Source organism: Engystomops pustulosus, chromosome 9 (genome assembly GCF_040894005.1).
Source record: "Engystomops pustulosus chromosome 9, aEngPut4.maternal, whole genome shotgun sequence".
NCBI classification, from domain to species: domain Eukaryota; kingdom Metazoa; phylum Chordata; class Amphibia; order Anura; family Leptodactylidae; genus Engystomops; species Engystomops pustulosus.
This window is the reverse complement of record NC_092419.1, coordinates 73287687-73300067: the sequence shown is the minus strand read 5'-3', so window position 1 is coordinate 73300067 and position 12381 is coordinate 73287687.

Genomic DNA, 12381 nt, shown 5'->3' with positions numbered 1-12381 from the left:
ATGAGTTAGGAGACAAAATAACGGTGTTTCTACATTAAGTTAGTGTGTCTCTTTTAGATCGGAGTTGAATAGCCCCCTAGCTCATTCAGCAACAGAGATAATCACGATCTTAGCTCTTTTAGCAAGAAATGCATGGAAAACAGTGTGCGTCTTATCATTGAGGTTGTCTTGTTAGGAAAATGAGTAAGGAGACAAAATAACGGTGTTTCTACATTAAGTTAGTGTGTCTCTTTTAGATCGGAGTTGAATTAGCCCCCTAGCTCATTCAGCAACAGAGATAATCACTATCTTAGCTCTTTTAGCAAGAAATGCATGGAAAACAGTGTTCGTCTTATCATTGAGGTTGTCTTGTTAGGAAAATGAGTTAGGAGACAAAATAACGGTGTTTCTACATTAAGTTAGTGTGTCTCTTTTAGATCGGAGTTGAATTAGCCCCCTAGCTCATTCAGCAACAGAGATAATCACGATCTTAGCTCTTTCAGCAAGAAATGCATGGAAAACAGTGTTCGTCTTATCATTGAGGTTGTCTTGTTAGGAAAATGAGTTAGGAGACAAAATAACGGTGTTTCTACATTAAGTTAGTGTGTCTCTTTTAGATCGGAGTTGAATAGCCCCCTAGCTCATTCAGCAACAGAGATAATCACGATCTTAGCTCTTTTAGCAAGAAATGCATGGAAAACAGTGTTCGTCTTATCATTGAGGTTGTCTTGTTAGGAAAATGAGTTAGGAGACACAATAACGGTGTTTCTACATTAAGCTAGTGTGTCTCTTTTAGATCGGAGTTGAATAGCCCCCTAGCTCATTCAGCAATAAAGATAATCACTATCTTAGCTCTTTTAGCAAGAAATGCATGGAAAACAGTGTGCGTCTTATCATTGAGGTTGTCTTGTTGGGAAAATGAGTTAGGAGACAAAATAACGGTGTTTCTACATTAAGTTATTGTGTCTCTTTTAGATCGGAGTTGAATTAGCCCCCTAGCTCATTCAGCAACAGAGATAATCACAATCTTAGCTCTTTTAGCAAGAAATGCATGGAAAACAGTGTGCGTCTTATCATTGAGGTTGTCTTGTTAGGAAAATGAGTTAGGAGACACAATAACGGTGTTTCTACATTAAGTTAGTGTGTCTCTTTTAGATCAGAGTTGAATAGCCCCCTAGCTCATTCAGCAACAGAGATAATCACGATCTTAGCTCTTTTAGCAAGAAATGCATGGAAAACAGTGTTCGTCTTATCATTGAGGTTGTCTTGTTAGGAAAATGAGTTAGGAGACAAAATAACGGTGTTTCTACATTAAGTTAGTGTGTCTCTTTTAGATCGGAGTTGAATTAGCCCCCTAGCTCATTCAGCAACAGAGATAATCACGATCTTAGCTCTTTTAGCAAGAAATGCATGGAAAACAGTGTGCGTCTTATCATTGAGGTTGTCTTGTTAGGAAAATGAGTTAGGAGACAAAATAACGGTGTTTCTACATTAAGTTAGTGTGTCTCTTTTAGATCAGAGTTGAATAGCCCCCTAGCTGATTCAGCAACAGAGATAGCAAGAAATGCATAAAAAAAACAGTGTTCGTCTTATCATTGAGGTTGTCTTGTTAGGAAAATGCGTTAGGATACAAAATAACGGTGTTTCTACATTAAGTTAGTGTGTCTCTTTTAGATCGGAGTTGAATTAGCCCCCTAGCTCATCAGCAACAGAGATAATCACGATCTTAGCTCTTTTAGCAAGAAATGCATGGAAAACAGTGTGCGTCTTATCATTGAGGTTGTCTTGTTAGGAAAATGAGTTAGGAGACAAAATAACGGTGTTTCTACATTAAGTTAGTGTGTCTCTTTTAGATCGGAGTTGAATAGCCCCCTAGCTCATTCAGCAACAGAGATAATCACGATCTTAGCTCTTTTAGCAAGAAATGCATGGAAAACAGTGTTTGTCTTATCATTGAGGTTGTCTTGTTAGGAAAATGAGTTAGGAGAAAAAATAACGGTGTTTCTACATTAAGTTAGTGTGTCTCTTTTAGATCGGAGTTGAATTAGCCCCCAAGATCATTCAGCAACAGAGATAATCACGATCTTAGCTCTTTTAGCAAGAAATTCATGGAAAACAGTGTGCGTCTTATCATTGAGGTTGTCTTGTTAGGAAAATGAGTTAGGAGACAAAATAACGGTGTTTCTTCATTCAGTTAGTGTGTCTCTTTTAGATCGGAGTTGAAAAGCCCCCTAGCTCATTCAGCAACAGAGATAATCACGATCTTAGCTCTTTTAGCAAGAAATGCATGGAAAACAGTGTGCGTCTTATCATTGAGGTTGTCTTGTTAGGAAAAGGAGTTAGGAGACAAAATAACGGTGTTTCTACATTAAGTTAGTGTGTCTCTTTTAGATCGGAGTTGAATTAGCCCCCTAGCTCATTCAGCAACAGAGATAATCACTATCTTAGCTCTTTTAGCAAGAAATGCATGGAAAACAGTGTTCGTCTTATTATTGAGGTTGTCTTGTTAGGAAAATGAGTTAGGAGACAAAATAACGGTGTTTCTACATTAAGTTAGTGTGTCTCTTTTAGATCGGAGTTGAATTAGCCCCCTAGCTCATTCAGCAACAGAGATAATCACGATCTTAGCTCTTTCAGCAAGAAATGCATGGAAAACAGTGTGCGTCTTATCATTGAGGTTGTCTTGTTAGGAAAATGAGTTAGGAGACAAAATAACGGTGTTTCTACATTAAGTTAGTGTGTCTCTTTTAGATCGGAGTTGAATTAGCCCCCTAGCTCATTCAGCAACAGAGATAATCACGATCTTAGCTCTTTTAGCAAGAATGCATGGAAAACAGTGTGAGTCTTATCATTGAGGTTGTCTTGTTAGGAAAATGAGTTAGGAGACAAAATAACGGTGTTTCTACATTAAGTTAGTGTGTCTCTTTTAGATCAGAGTTGAATAACCCCCTAGCTGATTCAGCAACAGAGATAGCAAGAAATGCATGGAAAACAGTGTGAGTCTTATCATTGAGGTTGTCTTGTTAGGAAAATGAGTTAGGAGACAAAATAACGGTGTTTCTACATTAAGTTAGTGTGTCTCTTTTAGATCGGAGTTGAATTAGCCCCCTAGCTAATTCAGAAACAGAGATAATCACGATCTTAGCTCTTTTAGCAAGAAATGCATGGAAAACAGTGTGCGTCTTATCATTGAGGTTGTCTTGTTAGGAAAATGAGTTAGGAGACAAAATAACGGTGTTTCTACATTAAGTTAGTGTGTCTCTTTTAGATCAGAGTTGAATAGCCCCCTAGCTGATTCAGCAACAGAGATAATCACGATCTTAGCTCTTTTAGCAAGAAATTCATGGAAAACAGTGTGCGTCTTATCATTGAGGTTGTCTTGTTAGGAAAATGAGTTAGGAGACAAAATAACGGTGTTTCTACATTAAGTTAGTGTGTCTCTTTTAGATCGGATTTGAATTAGCCCCCTAGCTCATTCAGCAACAGAGATAATCACGATCTTAGCTCTTTTAGCAAGAAATGCATGGAAAACAGTGTGCGTCTTATCATTGAGGTTGTCTTGTTAGGAAAATGAGTTAGGAGAAAAAATAACGGTGTTTCTACAATAAGTTAGTGTGTCTCTTTTAGATCGGAGTTAAATTAGCCCCCTAGCTCAATCAGCAACAGAGATAATCACGATCTTAGCTCTTTTAGCAAGAAATGCATGGAAAACAGTGTACGTCTTATCATTGAGGTTGTCTTGTTAGGAAAATGAGTTAGGAGACAAAATAACGGTGTTTCTACATTAAGTTAGTGTGTCTCTTTTAGATCGGAGTTGAATAGCCCCCTAGCTCATTCAGCAACAGAGATAATCACGATCTTAGCTCTTTTAAAAGAAATGCATGGAAAACAGTGTGCGTCTTATCATTGAGGTTGTCTTGTTAGGAAAATGAGTAAGGAGACAAAATAACGGTGTTTCTACATTAAGTTAGTGTGTCTCTTTTAGATCGGAGTTGAATTAGCCCCCTAGCTCATTCAGCAACAGAGATAATCACGATCTTAGCTCTTTCAGCAAGAAATGCATGGAAAACAGTGTTCGTCTTATCATTGAGGTTGTCTTGTTAGGAAAATGAGTTAGGAGACAAAATAACGGTGTTTCTACATTAAGTTAGTGTGTCTCTTTTAGATCGGAGTTGAATAGCCCCCTAGCTCATTCAGCAACAGAGATAATCACGATCTTAGCTCTTTTAGCAAGAAATGCATGGAAAACAGTGTTCGTCTTATCATTGAGGTTGTCTTGTTAGGAAAATGAGTTAGGAGACACAATAACGGTGTTTCTACATTAAGCTAGTGTGTCTCTTTTAGATCGGAGTTGAATAGCCCCCTAGCTCATTCAGTAATAAAGATAATCACTATCTTAGCTCTTTTAGCAAGAAATGCATGGAAAACAGTGTGCGTCTTATCATTGAGGTTGTCTTGTTGGGAAAATGAGTTAGGAGACAAAATAACGGTGTTTCTACATTAAGTTATTGTGTCTCTTTTAGATCGGAGTTGAATTAGCCCCCTAGCTCATTCAGCAACAGAGATAATCACAATCTTAGCTCTTTTAGCAAGAAATGCATGGAAAACAGTGTGCGTCTTATCATTGAGGTTGTCTTGTTAGGAAAATGAGTTAGGAGACACAATAACGGTGTTTCTACATTAAGTTAGTGTGTCTCTTTTAGATCGGAGTTGAATAGCCCCCTAGCTCATTCAGCAACAGAGATAATCACGATCTTAGCTCTTTTAGCAAGAAATGCATGGAAAACAGTGTTCGTCTTATCATTGAGGTTGTCTTGTTAGGAAAATGAGTTAGGAGACAAAATAACGGTGTTTCTACATTAAGTTAGTGTGTCTCTTTTAGATCGGAGTTGAATTAGCCCCCTAGCTCATTCAGCAACAGAGATAATCACGATCTTAGCTCTTTTAGCAAGAAATGCATGGAAAACAGTGTGCGTCTTATCATTGAGGTTGTCTTGTTAGGAAAATGAGTTAGGAGACAAAATAACGGTGTTTCTACATTAAGTTAGTGTGTCTCTTTTAGATCAGAGTTGAATAGCCCCCTAGCTGATTCAGCAACAGAGATAGCAAGAAATGCATAAAAAAAACAGTGTTCGTCTTATCATTGAGGTTGTCTTGTTAGGAAAATGAGTTAGGATACAAAATAACGGTGTTTCTACATTAAGTTAGTGTGTCTCTTTTAGATCGGAGTTGAATTAGCCCCCTAGCTCATCAGCAACAGAGATAATCACGATCTTAGCTCTTTTAGCAAGAAATGCATGGAAAACAGTGTGCGTCTTATCATTGAGGTTGTCTTGTTAGGAAAATGAGTTAGGAGACAAAATAACGGTGTTTCTACATTAAGTTAGTGTGTCTCTTTTAGATCGGAGTTGAATAGCCCCCTAGCTCATTCAGCAACAGAGATAATCACGATCTTAGCTCTTTTAGCAAGAAATGCATGGAAAACAGTGTTTGTCTTATCATTGAGGTTGTCTTGTTAGGAAAATGAGTTAGGAGAAAAAATAACGGTGTTTCTACATTAAGTTAGTGTGTCTCTTTTAGATCGGAGTTGAATTAGCCCCCAAGATCATTCAGCAACAGAGATAATCACGATCTTAGCTCTTTTAGCAAGAAATTCATGAAAAACAGTGTGCGTCTTATCATTGAGGTTGTCTTGTTAGGAAAATGAGTTAGGAGACAAAATAACGGTGTTTCTTCATTCAGTTAGTGTGTCTCTTTTAGATCGGAGTTGAATAGCCCCCTAGCTAATTCAGAAACAGAGATAATCACGATCTTAGCTCTTTTAGCAAGAAATGCATGGAAAACAGTGTGCGTCTTATCATTGAGGTTGTCTTGTTAGGAAAATGAGTTAGGAGACAAAATAACGGTGTTTCTACATTAAGTTAGTGTGTCTCTTTTAGATCGGAGTTGAATAGCCCCCTAGCTCATTCAGCAACAGAGATAATCACGATCTTAGCTCTTTTAGCAAGAAATGCATGGAAAACAGTGTTCGTCTTATCATTGAGGTTGTCTTGTTAGGAAAATGAGTTAGGAGACACAATAACGGTGTTTCTACATTAAGCTAGTGTGTCTCTTTTAGATCGGAGTTGAATAGCCCCCTAGCTCATTCAGCAATAAAGATAATCACTATCTTAGCTCTTTTAGCAAGAAATGCATGGAAAACAGTGTGCGTCTTATCATTGAGGTTGTCTTGTTAGGAAAATGAGTAAGGAGACAAAATAACGGTGTTTCTACATTAAGTTAGTGTGTCTCTTTTAGATCAGAGTTGAATAGCCCCCTAGCTGATTCAGCAACAGAGATAATCACGATCTTAGCTCTTTTAGCAAGAAATTCATGGAAAACAGTGTGCGTCTTATCATTGAGGTTGTCTTGTTAGGAAAATGAGTTAGGAGACAAAATAACGGTGTTTCTACATTAAGTTAGTGTGTCTCTTTTAGATCGGAGTTGAATTAGCCCCCTAGCTCATTCAGCAACAGAGATAATCACGATCTTAGCTCTTTCAGCAAGAAATGCATGGAAAACAGTGTTCGTCTTATCATTGAGGTTGTCTTGTTAGGAAAATGAGTTAGGAGACAAAATAACGGTGTTTCTACATTAAGTTAGTGTGTCTCTTTTAGATCGGAGTTGAATAGCCCCCTAGCTCATTCAGCAACAGAGATAATCACGATCTTAGCTCTTTTAGCAAGAAATGCATGGAAAACAGTGTGCGTCTTATCATTGAGGTTGTCTTGTTAGGAAAATGAGTTAGGAGACAAAATAACGGTGTTTCTACATTAAGTTAGTGTGTCTCTTTTAGATCAGAGTTGAATAGCCCCCTAGCTGATTCAGCAACAGAGATAGCAAGAAATGCATAAAAAAAACAGTGTTCGTCTTATCATTGAGGTTGTCTTGTTAGGAAAATGAGTTAGGATACAAAATAACGGTGTTTCTACATTAAGTTAGTGTGTCTCTTTTAGATCGGAGTTGAATTAGCCCCCTAGCTCATCAGCAACAGAGATAATCACGATCTTAGCTCTTTTAGCAAGAAATGCATGGAAAACAGTGTGCGTCTTATCATTGAGGTTGTCTTGTTAGGAAAATGAGTTAGGAGACAAAATAACGGTGTTTCTACATTAAGTTAGTGTGTCTCTTTTAGATCGGAGTTGAATAGCCCCCTAGCTCATTCAGCAACAGAGATAATCACGATCTTAGCTCTTTTAGCAAGAAATGCATGGAAAACAGTGTTTGTCTTATCATTGAGGTTGTCTTGTTAGGAAAATGAGTTAGGAGAAAAAATAACGGTGTTTCTACATTAAGTTAGTGTGTCTCTTTTAGATCGGAGTTGAATTAGCCCCCAAGATCATTCAGCAACAGAGATAATCACGATCTTAGCTCTTTTAGCAAGAAATTCATGAAAAACAGTGTGCGTCTTATCATTGAGGTTGTCTTGTTAGGAAAATGAGTTAGGAGACAAAATAACGGTGTTTCTTCATTCAGTTAGTGTGTCTCTTTTAGATCGGAGTTGAATAGCCCCCTAGCTCATTCAGCAACAGAGATAATCACGATCTTAGCTCTTTTAGCAAGAAATGCATGGAAAACAGTGTGCGTCTTATCATTGAGGTTGTCTTGTTAGGAAAATGAGTTAGGAGACAAAATAACGGTGTTTCTACATTAAGTTAGTGTGTCTCTTTTAGATCGGAGTTGAATTAGCCCCCTAGCTCATTCAGCAACAGAGATAATCACTATCTTAGCTCTTTTAGCAAGAAATGCATGGAAAACAGTGTTCGTCTTATCATTGAGGTTGTCTTGTTAGGAAAATGAGTTAGGAGACAAAATAACGGTGTTTCTACATTAAGTTAGTGTGTCTCTTTTAGATCGGAGTTGAATTAGCCCCCTAGCTCATTCAGCAACAGAGATAATCACGATCTTAGCTCTTTCAGCAAGAAATGCATGGAAAACAGTGTGCGTCTTATCATTGAGGTTGTCTTGTTAGGAAAATGAGTTAGGAGACAAAATAACGGTGTTTCTACATTAAGTTAGTGTGTCTCTTTTAGATCGGAGTTGAATTAGCCCCCTAGCTCATTCAGCAACAGAGATAATCACGATCTTAGCTCTTTTAGCAAGAATGCATGGAAAACAGTGTGAGTCTTATCATTGAGGTTGTCTTGTTAGGAAAATGAGTTAGGAGACAAAATAACGGTGTTTCTACATTAAGTTAGTGTGTCTCTTTTAGATCAGAGTTGAATAACCCCCTAGCTGATTCAGCAACAGAGATAGCAAGAAATGCATGGAAAACAGTGTGAGTCTTATCATTGAGGTTGTCTTGTTAGGAAAATGAGTTAGGAGACAAAATAACGGTGTTTCTACATTAAGTTAGTATGTCTCTTTTAGATCGGAGTTGAATTAGCCCCCTAGCTAATTCAGAAACAGAGATAATCACGATCTTAGCTCTTTTAGCAAGAAATGCATGGAAAACAGTGTGCGTCTTATCATTGAGGTTGTCTTGTTAGGAAAATGAGTTAGGAGACAAAATAACGGTGTTTCTACATTAAGTTAGTGTGTCTCTTTTAGATCGGAGTTGAATAGCCCCCTAGCTCATTCAGCAACAGAGATAATCACGATCTTAGCTCTTTTAGCAAGAAATGCATGGAAAACAGTGTTCGTCTTATCATTGAGGTTGTCTTGTTAGGAAAATGAGTTAGGAGACACAATAACGGTGTTTCTACATTAAGCTAGTGTGTCTCTTTTAGATCGGAGTTGAATAGCCCCCTAGCTCATTCAGCAATAAAGATAATCACTATCTTAGCTCTTTTAGCAAGAAATGCATGGAAAACAGTGTGCGTCTTATCATTGAGGTTGTCTTGTTAGGAAAATGAGTAAGGAGACAAAATAACGGTGTTTCTACATTAAGTTAGTGTGTCTCTTTTAGATCAGAGTTGAATAGCCCCCTAGCTGATTCAGCAACAGAGATAATCACGATCTTAGCTCTTTTAGCAAGAAATTCATGGAAAACAGTGTGCGTCTTATCATTGAGGTTGTCTTGTTAGGAAAATGAGTTAGGAGACAAAATAACGGTGTTTCTACATTAAGTTAGTGTGTCTCTTTTAGATCGGAGTTGAATTAGCCCCCTAGCTCATTCAGCAACAGAGATAATCACGATCTTAGCTCTTTCAGCAAGAAATGCATGGAAAACAGTGTTCGTCTTATCATTGAGGTTGTCTTGTTAGGAAAATGAGTTAGGAGACAAAATAACGGTGTTTCTACATTAAGTTAGTGTGTCTCTTTTAGATCGGAGTTGAATAGCCCCCTAGCTCATTCAGCAACAGAGATAATCACGATCTTAGCTCTTTTAGCAAGAAATGCATGGAAAACAGTGTTCGTCTTATCATTGAGGTTGTCTTGTTAGGAAAATGAGTTAGGAGACACAATAACGGTGTTTCTAAATTAAGCTAGTGTGTCTCTTTTAGATCGGAGTTGAATAGCCCCCTAGCTCATTCAGCAATAAAGATAATCACTATCTTAGCTCTTTTAGCAAGAAATGCATGGAAAACAGTGTGCGTCTTATCATTGAGGTTGTCTTGTTGGGAAAATGAGTTAGGAGACAAAATAACGGTGTTTCTACATTAAGTTATTGTGTCTCTTTTAGATCGGAGTTGAATTAGCCCCCTAGCTCATTCAGCAACAGAGATAATCACAATCTTAGCTCTTTTAGCAAGAAATGCATGGAAAACAGTGTGCGTCTTATCATTGAGGTTGTCTTGTTAGGAAAATGAGTTAGGAGACACAATAACGGTGTTTCTACATTAAGTTAGTGTGTCTCTTTTAGATCAGAGTTGAATAGCCCCCTAGCTCATTCAGCAACAGAGATAATCACGATCTTAGCTCTTTTAGCAAGAAATGCATGGAAAACAGTGTTCGTCTTATCATTGAGGTTGTCTTGTTAGGAAAATGAGTTAGGAGACAAAATAACGGTGTTTCTACATTAAGTTAGTGTGTCTCTTTTAGATCGGAGTTGAATTAGCCCCCTAGCTCATTCAGCAACAGAGATAATCACGATCTTAGCTCTTTTAGCAAGAAATGCATGGAAAACAGTGTGCGTCTTATCATTGAGGTTGTCTTGTTAGGAAAATGAGTCAGGAGACAAAATAACGGTGTTTCTACATTAAGTTAGTGTGTCTCTTTTAGATCAGAGTTGAATAGCCCCCTAGCTGATTCAGCAACAGAGATAGCAAGAAATGCATAAAAAATACAGTGTTCGTCTTATCATTGAGGTTGTCTTGTTAGGAAAATGAGTTAGGATACAAAATAACGGTGTTTCTACATTAAGTTAGTGTGTCTCTTTTAGATCGGAGTTGAATTAGCCCCCTAGCTCATCAGCAACAGAGATAATCACGATCTTAGCTCTTTTAGCAAGAAATGCATGGAAAACAGTGTGCGTCTTATCATTGAGGTTGTCTTGTTAGGAAAATGAGTTAGGAGACAAAATAACGGTGTTTCTACATTAAGTTAGTGTGTCTCTTTTAGATCGGAGTTGAATAGCCCCCTAGCTCATTCAGCAACAGAGATAATCACGATCTTAGCTCTTTTAGCAAGAAATGCATGGAAAACAGTGTTTGTCTTATCATTGAGGTTGTCTTGTTAGGAAAATGAGTTAGGAGAAAAAATAACGGTGTTTCTACATTAAGTTAGTGTGTCTCTTTTAGATCGGAGTTGAATTAGCCCCCAAGATCATTCAGCAACAGAGATAATCACGATCTTAGCTCTTTTAGCAAGAAATTCATGGAAAACAGTGTGCGTCTTATCATTGAGGTTGTCTTGTTAGGAAAATGAGTTAGGAGACAAAATAACGGTGTTTCTTCATTCAGTTAGTGTGTCTCTTTTAGATCGGAGTTGAATAGCCCCCTAGCTCATTCAGCAACAGAGATAATCACGATCTTAGCTCTTTTAGCAAGAAATGCATGGAAAACAGTGTTCGTCTTATCATTGAGGTTGTCTTGTTAGGAAAATGAGTTAGGAGACACAATAACGGTGTTTCTACATTAAGCTAGTGTGTCTCTTTTAGATCGGAGTTGAATAGCCCCCTAGCTCATTCAGCAATAAAGATAATCACTATCTTAGCTCTTTTAGCAAGAAATGCATGGAAAACAGTGTGCGTCTTATCATTGAGGTTGTCTTGTTGGGAAAATGAGTTAGGAGACAAAATAACGGTGTTTCTACATTAAGTTATTGTGTCTCTTTTAGATCGGAGTTGAATTAGCCCCCTAGCTCATTCAGCAACAGAGATAATCACAATCTTAGCTCTTTTAGAAAGAAATGCATGGAAAACAGTGTGCGTCTTATCATTGAGGTTGTCTTGTTAGGAAAATGAGTTAGGAGACACAATAACGGTGTTTCTACATTAAGTTAGTGTGTCTCTTTTAGATCAGAGTTGAATAGCCCCCTAGCTGATTCAGCAACAGAGATAATCACGATCTTAGCTCTTTTAGCAAGAAATTCATGGAAAACAGTGTGCGTCTTATCATTGAGGTTGTCTTGTTAGGAAAATGAGTTAGGAGACAAAATAACGGTGTTTCTACATTAAGTTAGTGTGTCTCTTTTAGATCGGATTTGAATTAGCCCCCTAGCTCATTCAGCAACAGAGATAATCACGATCTTAGCTCTTTTAGCAAGAAATGCATGGAAAACAGTGTGCGTCTTATCATTGAGGTTGTCTTGTTAGGAAAATGAGTTAGGAGAAAAAATAACGGTGTTTCTACAATAAGTTAGTGTGTCTCTTTTAGATCGGAGTTAAATTAGCCCCCTAGCTCAATCAGCAACAGAAATAATCACGATCTTAGCTCTTTTAGCAAGAAATGCATGGAAAACAGTGTGCGTCTTATCATTGAGGTTGTCTTGTTAGGAAAATGAGTTAGGAGACAAAATAACGGTGTTTCTACATTAAGTTAGTGTGTCTCTTTTAGATCGGAGTTGAATAGCCCCCTAGCTCATTCAGCAACAGAGATAATCACGATCTTAGCTCTTTTAGCAAGAAATGCATGGAAAACAGTGTTCGTCTTATCATTGAGGTTGTCTTGTTAGGAAAATGAGTAAGGAGACAAAATAACGGTGTTTCTACATTAAGTTAGTGTGTCTCTTTTAGATCGGAGTTGAATTAGCCCCCTAGCTCATTCAGCAACAGAGATAATCACTATCTTAGCTCTTTTAGCAAGAAATGCATGGAAAACAGTGTTCGTCTTATCATTGAGGTTGTCTTGTTAGGAAAATGAGTTAGGAGACAAAATAACGGTGTTTCTACATTAAGTTAGTGTGTCTCTTTTAGATCGGAGTTGAATTAGCCCCCTAGCTCATTCAGCAACAGAGATAATCACGATCTTAGCTCTTTCA